Source organism: Natator depressus, chromosome 1, assembly GCF_965152275.1.
Source record: "Natator depressus isolate rNatDep1 chromosome 1, rNatDep2.hap1, whole genome shotgun sequence".
Taxonomy (NCBI): domain Eukaryota; kingdom Metazoa; phylum Chordata; order Testudines; family Cheloniidae; genus Natator; species Natator depressus.
The window spans coordinates 24618461-24627822 of record NC_134234.1 but is presented as its reverse complement, the minus strand read 5'-3'; the positions used below and the strand labels follow the sequence as shown (position 1 = coordinate 24627822).

Below are 9362 nucleotides of genomic sequence, written 5' to 3'. Positions count from 1 at the left end.
CTATACATACATTATGTATGTGTTTAAATTTTCATTTGTTCACTATCACTTTATAGACAGTATTACTATGTGCTTGCAGGGAGATTACTTCCACTGTATATTGTTAAAACATATACAGAATCTGGAACATAGACAAGACAATTCTGTATAAGAAGATGTGCCAGCAGAGAAATGAATAGCCCACTTGTAAAATACAGAAGGTGCAGCAAATTTAAATACACCATATTTTGTTTTTGTTTGCAAAACCAACAAGCCTGTTTTACTGGGAGCTTGATTAGAAGGTTAATAGCCTGCATAACTAATGCAAGTGCTAAGGCTGCCCTCATCCATTTTATTCAGCTAGGTTTTAATCTTTGATCCAGCTGCTACAAGCATCTGGCATGCTGAACTCAGACAAGGGAATCTGACATGGAATGACACACCCATGTGATGATAATAGTAATAAGAATATAGTACTATAGATGAGTGTTTACTTGGCACAGATTAAGCATATGTGTTTATGTGAATATAATATATGTATGTTATATATAATATACTGTATATCCTACATTATCATCTAGATCAATAGAATGAAATCCAGATGCCTAGGTATCATTTAGTGGTAGAATGCATTCTGTTCTTGCTTGTTTATATTTATACTGTATAAATGGAGTGTAGGAACAGTATTTGGGAAGTGGGTAGGGGGAGAAACGTAGTCAGTGATTGCTCAGTGGAACCAGGCAAATCCCCCCATGAAGTCCCCCCCTCCCCCAAATCCCTATTGGAGGGCAGTCAGGCACCAGATAACTTCCCAGTTCCAGACAGGAAATTCATTTCCCCCCACCATGATCCCTATCCGTCTTTTCTCCCCCCTCCCCCCCCCCTTCCCTCTCTCTCTCCATCTGTGATTTTGCTAAATATATTAGCCACCCTATTCATCGGTGGCTGCAGCTTCCAGCCCTTCTAGGAATTTCACAGATCAATCGCGCCGGATGGTGTCAAAGACAAGGGGGGAGGGGAGAACAGCATGATGTCCCTCCCTCCTGCCCCCACGCAAGTAGGGAGGGCAGGAGCAAAAGCTGGGAGGCCCGTGCCCCGCGAGGGGGCGCTGCTGTGCCAGCACTGTGGGCCCGGCTCGCCCTGACACCTCCAGCGCAGGTGTGAACTGTGTGGCAGGCAGCCGCCTTCCTTCCAGTTGCGCTCCGGAGCCGGCTGGAGGAAACACGTGCTAGACACACAGGCGGGCGCGCGGTGTCTTCTGCATTAGGGAACTGGCTGCTGCCGCCGCCGCCGCTGGGGCGTTCGCTGCTGCAAGGAGCCGGCGAGAGCTTTGGAAGAATGTGAAGCCGGCGCCGTCTCCCAGGGGCAGCCAGCGGGCTGGGACTAACTGGAGGAGTCCTGGTAAGCACTCCCCTCCCCGAGCCATCTCCTGTGCTCGGTGTCCTGAAGGCTGGATCGTCGGGCCGGTGAAGGGGCTATGGGGTGTGTTTGGGGGGGGGAGGGCTGGGCTCCAGCAGCTGTTCTTCCCCCCCTCTTCCCCCCATGCCCTCCTCTTCCCCCTAGAGCAAGTTTGAGAAAGTAGCCCCTGGCCGGACAGGTGTTTGGGGTTCGGGCGCTGATCAGAGGTGGTATCCGTGCAATAGACCAGCCCTCTTGGCTGGTGCAGATCAGTTGGTGTTTGGGATCTGGGTCACCTCGTGTTCGCAGAAAATAATGTTTGAACTAAAAAAAAAATAATAAAAAAAAACAACAACAAATCCAACGAGTGGAAAGAGCTGGGAGTGGCAGAAACCCAGGCTGTGGAACGGCGGGAACGGCAGCAAAAGTATGTTAATGCTCTAAAATGGATGCACGAGCTAATCCTCCTCTGCAACGACGTCCTGGTAAACAGTCAGCCCCAGCAGCAGCCTGTAAAGTCCAGATCAGCTATTACTTAAATGACATTTTTACATAATAGCCGGGAATAGAGAGCAGATTCCCTCCCCCTGTTGTTGTTGCTGCTGCTGGTGCCGCAGCGCTCTGGGAGGTGTTGAGTTTGTAGAGACTCAGGGGTGGCTTCTGAGCCAGGCCCCCTCTCCCTTCCCCAAAACCACACACCCGCGGTCGGGCTCGTGTTCCCAGGCGAACTGTTGCACAAAGGGTGCAGCTGGGTGTGTGAGGAGGGGAATTTGCTGGGTGTGTGTGAGGGGGGCGGAGGGTTGGACTGCAGGGAAGCCAGGCACGTTTGGGGGGACGGAAAAGGATAGAGGGGTACAGCACAATTGGAAAGAGGTAGGGTGTGTGTGGGGGGGGGGCGCAGGGGGTATGCGGAGGTGCAGAAGACACTGGCCGAGCCAAGGAGAGGGAGCAGAGGACGCTGATGAGAGGCGCGGAGTGAAGGAGGGGACTCAGGTAATGTGGCTGCGGGGCGTGCGGGATGAGTAAAGGGCGGCATGGGACGGAGGGCGCTGAACTAGCGGGGCGGCGAAGGGCGGAGGGGAGCGGGACCAGGGCACGCATCGGGAGATGAAAGGCTGTAGGTCTCCAGCGCCGCTAGGGAGTGGGGCAGGTTTCAGGAGTCATGTGGGGAAGGGGGGGGGGGGGCTGATACTGAAGGCAGCAGGAGGGGGAGGGGGAATACCTGTTCTCGGGAAAGGCGAGGGTGGGATAAAGGAGGGGGAAGAGAGGACCTGAGGAGACTGCAGCTGGCACGGATCCTGGCATCCGAGTTGGCAGCTCTGAATTCGCCCTTGGCCGGTGCTTTGCTTCTCGCCTGGCTGTCTCTGGCTTTGTCACACTGGGCTGCTCTCGACGCGGTGTTGCGCCCATTTCACCGGGGAGGCCTCGTATAACCCAGCGGCGTACAATCGTGGGGTACAACCCCAGGGGGAAATCTGGTTGTAAAAAATATTTTTTCCTCCCCTCAAATAAGCATCAGGCTGAGCCCAGGGCGGTCTCGCTGCTTGAGCTCCTAGAGGGATCTGTGCCACTTGGTGGCACTAAAAAGTTGCGATGAAGACCATGCTAATCTCTCTGTATGTAAATTTCAACCCCCACTCGCACCCCGGGCCTCGTCCGCACACGCGGTAGGGTCTCCGGTGTGGGCTCCTCCGTGTGATTAAACCAGAAAGAAATTGACCAGAAACCAGTCTTCACTCTACAGCGGCCTTTGTAGGGGGATGTAAAACTTTGTGGAGAAATAAGCTGGCCGAAACAATAGGGGCAAGCTCGTCTGTGGAGCTATTTCTTCAGAGAAAACACTGTGTGTATAGTGTGTGTGTGTGGGGGGGGGGGGGGGGAGTATATCTATAGCTAAAGCTTGAGGTGCTACTTGCTGTCCGGAAGCAGGTTCTCGAGACACATTCATGGCTTTAGGTCATCCCCGGTATCATGTATGGCATCGAATTAGCCCTGTTGCCGGACCAGTTGGGAAGCGGGAGGGGGGAGATGGAATAAATTGAGTGGGGAGCCTTTGAAACCTTCATTCACCTGAAGCAACTTCCCTGCAGTGCGAAATGCAAAAGGACTCATAGCAGGGGGAAGGATTCAAAAACCAGTCGGCTATAAAACCTGTGGTGGTGGGGGGAAGGGGCCAGGAGGCTCTGTCCTGCTAGGTCTGGGCAGCGAGAGGTTCTGGAGAGCAGAGAGCAAAGATCCAGCTGTTTTTTATCCAGAGGAACCACTGACGCCTCTTGCAAATGAGGCAGTGGCAATGCTGGGGGAGCAGCGTGTTGAATGGCACGAGGGGGAGGAAATACCCGGTCCTCAGAGTCTGGCTGGGATCGGGAGACGACAGGACGTGCTGGTAGCTGGAGGAGTGACAGTGCTAGCCAATGGGGCCAAAGGCGCTGCTGCGGGGTGGTGACCTCTCCAAAGAGACCTGAGGATTATTCAGCGCCCCCCTCCCCCCGCAGAGGTCTGCCATAGGATTTGCTATCAATGGCAGCGTTAAACATTGCAGGAGGCACCTTGCCTGCGCGTCTTGACTATTGACACCCCATCGCAAGTGGCGAATGCAGCCATCCGCAAGGTAATTCGGCTGGGAGGGGGGGGGGGGGGGGTATCGGTCCCCGTTGCAGCTAAAGGAATTCCGGATGCAGCAGGAGCTCTCCCTCCCTTTCCCCCTATTGTTCCGTGCCCTGATCGCATGGCTTCCAAGCAAGCCAAGGCTGCAGGTGAACGGGGTAGGAAGGGGCGCAGCGCCATGCAGCGTGCTTCTCCTACACATGGCTGCCCTGTGGGTATGTCTGCTTGGGAAGCCTGCCTAGTGACATGGGTCTGGGGCCAGCCCCGGCTGTGGTGTTCTGCACGCTGCCTGGGGAATGGGCGGTGGGACCCGCCAGTTAGTTAGTTACCTTGCGGCTTTGCAGGCGAGACCTTCCTCCACGATTAGGTAGACAAGGAATCTCTCAATACCAGGCGTTCCCGAGTTTTAAATGACCTGTGTGATCCGCTCAGCAGGGGAGGGTTTTCTTCCCTGGGCAGGAGGGGCGGTGTAGTGGAAAAGGCAATGGACTTGCTCTCCAGAGAGAGCTGAGCCCCAGACTTCCCGTATGACCTTGGCACAAGTCACACAACCTACTCTCAATTCCCCAGCGAATACTTGGGGATAATACCCCCGGGGGTACCAGCATCCACTGCCGATTGCGCGCTGCTCAGATACTACCGTGAGGAGGCCAGATATTTAGACAGATCTAGCTAGCTAGGTCTAAGAACCAATTCATAAATGCGTGTGTATAGGCATATATTCTAGCTGGCTACACCTGTAGGTAAAATTGCACTATACTTTATAAACCCCTGTTTATGTGTGTGTGTATAATTCAAAACCTGTAGCCCAATTTGGCAGAGTTGTTACAATACAAGGTCGTAACCCCCCCCCCCCCCGGCCCATTTTTCCAGCTCTTAACTTGTCTCTTGAAATCCCTAGCTTGATGCCTGGCAGCTGAGTGTCTGTCTCCGGAGGTGTCCAACTGCTAGTGGCCTCTTAAGTACCACAGACAGCTCCTTCTAATGCTTGGGGAGAATTAACTGGATTGAGGATACAGTTTAGCAGCTGCTCCGTGTAAAAGGGAAGGAAAATTTAGTTTGACTACCAGGTGAAACTCCCCATTGGTGAGATCTATTACACCACGGTATCACTTCTCCAAAAGGAAGTGGTGGAAACCCCCATCCCTTGAGATATTGAGGCTAGAAAAAGCACTTGAAACTACCCATCAGGGAACAATCCTGAAAAGAGAGTGGGGATGCACTAGGAAACCTAGCAGGTCTCTTTCATCTTTGATTGTATTATTATATTGCAAAACATTCCATTGTAGTTTACTATAGCACCTAACAGAGGAGAAACACATTCAGATAGTAATGTTTGTGCTGTGTGGGTGGGGGTATTGTTATAGTTTTGTTTGGCTTTTATATTTTAAATGCTAAGCAATTACCCTTTGGATCCTAAATATGTGCTTTAGCCTCTTATTTACTTATATATTTTGATGTATATCTGCTTCTTTAGTAAAGTGGCAATATGGAAATGCTCTCCATGCCCTCTTGTATAGTGATTTGCTGTGATGCTTTCTGCAGTTGTCACTTTCCCTTGCTTTTTGTTTATCACTTCTTCTGGGTCTGACGGTATTGTGAATAATAAAATGATTAAGCATAGTTGAAAGCACACTGGAAATATTAGTTTCTGTGTCATTCAACATAATATTAGTTTCTGTGTCATTCAACAGTAATACCTTGTATATGTACTGTGGGGCCTTCTAAAGATCACTGGCTGTTTTACTGGAATATTAGTTGCATATTAAAAACTTTATCAAAGAATTAAAGGAATGCAGAATAGATAAAGGAGCTGTGTGGGACTGTTTTAGAGCAAAGAATACTAGAGAAGTCAATATAATCCTTTATGATGGTACAATGTGTATTTAGAAGTTTACTACATTGGTCCATTTTATGATTTTATGGTCTTTCTCTACATTTTCAATATTTGTAAATGGAACTACATAGTGGTTTTTATTTCCTGTCCCTTGGTGTACAGCAGTTTAATCTATTCTTAAAGGGCATGATCCAAAGCCCATTGGAATTCACAGTGCAATTAGTGCAATGGCTAGCAACTCTGATTTTTGGTCTTTTTTATTTATTTATTTTAAATTAAAGCTCAATGGCTTTTGAAATCTAAATACAAAATAACCTTGTTAATATAGGTCAAGGTTTCAAAAGCAACTAGTGATTTTGGGTGCTTCCATTTTTGGATGCCCAACTTGAGACATCTTAAAAGAACCTGATTTCCTAGCGTGCGTGCTCAGCACTTTCTGCAAATCCGGCCCCGTTAATGTGTCTCCAGTTCAGCACCCAAAATCACTTGGTCTCAATGTGCAGGGACAGTCTTCGGCCAACAAAAACTAGGAGATCAGAGTTAAGTCTTATCATTCTTAAGTTGCACTCCTTACCCAAGTTTAAATGCTCTGCCTATAGAGTGAAGAACATAGACCTCTTTATTCTGTATCCCTTATGCACCCTAAACTCTTTCTGATTTCAGTGGGAGATTTGCCTGCATAAGAATTGCACAATTGGGCTTGTGGGCCAATACATCAGTGACTGTTTTCAGATGCTTTCAGTTCCCATGTAGTGAAAATCCTGAACGTAGAGTTCCCCAGAATTTATTGGCTTAAATCGGATAGGCTTTACATTAATTTAATTGTTTTAACAACTGGATGGCAGTGAAGCAGTTATGTTTGGTGTCTATGTATGCCTAGGAAGCATTTAATCTGCAGATGCATGAAGAGTATTTCTGCACATTGAGTGAAATTTGTCATTGCATATGTGTCTTAATCTCGCTAGGTGCTACGCATTCTGGCTCCAATCCGGGAAAATTTAGGTAGGTACTCAACTGAAACAAAGGGATTCCTCCTATTCTTAAAGTTGAGCATGTTCTTAGGAGCTTTGCTGGATTAGACCCAGAGCCTTCATCACCTTGCAGGATCAAGCCCATACAGAGTAGATTGATTTTCTCTCATACATAACAGGCATTTAAAAATGTTTACAAAATTATTCAAAGGCACTTACAAACTAATAGGCATCGTTGTCTGTAAGGTTACAGGGCTGTAGAAAAGCTGTCTAGGAGTAAAATGATTTTCTTGTTTTCCTAATGTAAAATGGACCAAATCAATTTCCCGCCAAACAATTAAAAAAAGATCCCTGACTGAGATTATACACCAGTAATGGTGAACTACAAACCCCATGTAACAGGGAAGTATAACAGAAAAGCAGACAGGCTTTAACTCTACCATCACTAGTGGGCACTGCTCTAATGTGAGGTGTTTGTATAGGAAATGTTTTACATTGTAAAGACTCAAGCAAAGTTACCTTTGCTGGAGCATAAAGCAAAGGAAGTCAGAGATGCCCCACCAAATAAACTCCCAACCATGCATGTTTTGAAGAAAGAGCAAAATGTTCAAGATTCCTAGTGGCTTGTGAGGAATCAGGAGTAAATTAATTGAAGTACAGTGGAAAGTCACTTTATTGTTGTTTTTTTCTCCACCAATTATAGTTACAGATAGTTTAGCATTTCAAGTTCAAGTAAATAATTTTAGAATGATGCAGTATTACACACAAAGTGCTGGAGATGTTAATTTACTGTGCTTTTAGGCTCTGTCCTTGGCACAAAACAGCTGGAATATTGCCCTACAAGGACATCTGAGGACTCCTCCTGGCACAGGGGAGTCCTAGGATGTCATAGTGATCACACGCCTGGCTCCCATCCTCTCTAGAGGGCTTGGGCAGGGTACACGTCAAAAGAGCAGGGAGGCAAGACAGAGTGCTGTGTGCTCCATCAGCTCCATGCAGGAGTAAATTGGGGTAGCTCTATTAACTTCAATGGAGCAATACCAGTTTACACCAACTGAAGCGCTCATGCAAAATGTCTCTCATTCCTGACAAGACAGCTGTCGTTCTGTTTCCACCATATATTTGGTGGCTGCAGATTCCAGTGCTCAGCATATGCTATATACACTGTTATACGTAGGGCAGATAGCTTTTGCCTTTTAAAATATTTTCCTGGCCATGTCCAAAAAACTGGCATACATCAGTAATTCCATCTTTCTTATGTTGGAATAAATCAGGAGTAACTCTCCTGAAGCCAGTGGTGTTGCACCACTGTAAAACTAGTGGGCAAACAGATCCATACCTTGAGTGTTTTTTTTGTTGGATTGCATGTGCATCAGTGAAGAAGAGTAAGTGCAGGTATATTAACAGCAGTTCCCAATCGTTTACTATGCACATGTTCTTCACTGCCTTCAAACCTGAACACTCTGATGGGTCCCCTGCCTGATTCTATATTAGAGCTGTCTCCCAGGAAATGCCAATGGGATGCGCAGCCCATTGAATCTCTCCTCAACTATCTTTTAGCCAAGGAGCACCTTTTGGCCAGGTTGGGATGTTCACCATGCTGACCCTGATGGCATCCCTCAGTGCCCTGCCTGCAAAGCCAGATGATCTCTCTTTAATGCTGGTGTAAATTCTAAATAACTCCACTGGTGCACTTAATGATGCCAGTGTAAATTCCATGTAATTTCACTGGCTGGTTTAAAGTCCGTGGAAGATAGTGGGTGTCTCTCCGTTGACTTCAGTGGGCTTTGGATCAGAGTCCTAAGTGTACCAATGTAAATCCCAAGTGACTCCGCTGGCTCACTTAGTGACGTGGGTAAATTCCCAAGTAAATTTACTCTGTCACTTAGCTACTCTGGTGTAACTGATATAACTGTCAACTCTGATGTAACTAAGATCAGAATCTGGCTTTCTGGCCCTGGCTCTGAGGAGTGAGAGTTGAGGGCTCTCAGAGTTGGCCTTTGGGCCCTATGGAGCCCTCAGCCCTGGGCCCCCTTGATTTTGGTGAACTGGAAATGTAAAGTAGAACCTCAGCTTTTGTTTTATAGCTCTCTACCTTGCAGAGATAATTTTTTAAACAAACATCAGTATAAATAGATGTAAACTGGAGTTGAAAGGAACAGGCCACCAGGGTCTGCTTTCTACACTCTGAGGCCAGGGAAGGCAAAAATTGCCCACCTGGCACCCCCTTCACATGCATAGTGTGCAAAACGAGTTGGTTACCTGAAGCTGTAAATGTAAAGACTCATGTCACTAACCTGCCTGGCTGCATTGGACTGGGCCTGGTGTGATAATGATACACAGAAATTTGAAACATTTGGTGGAGAATCATTGTTAAACAACCTCATCCAAAAATACTCAGACTGTTTGCTGAGTACATAGCTATCCCGAGAGCCAGGAGGTGAGCAGCACTTTATAATTGCACTTCCAGCCTTGCTCTGAGCCAGGGCCAGAATTTGGCCATTTAACAATAATGCTTTGCTACCCGAGGAACTGAACAAGGTTTACAAACATCAGCTGATTTGAATAAT

At 47.6% G+C, this 9362-nt stretch overlaps 1 protein-coding gene across 3 annotated transcripts in view; it reads left to right on the top strand.

The window, feature by feature from the left end:
* Positions 1-1074: 1074 nt before the first annotated feature.
* GRM5 (glutamate metabotropic receptor 5) overlaps positions 1075-9362 on the top strand; it is a 327032-nt gene continuing 318744 nt past the window's right edge. For 2 of the 3 annotated variants that reach the window (XM_074956402.1, XM_074956409.1), the window contains exon 1: positions 1075-1380. The gene's annotated coding sequence lies outside the window, so the exon portion shown is untranslated. The remainder of the gene's footprint in view (positions 1381-9362) is intronic. The other variant, XM_074956392.1, reaches the window with a different exon arrangement.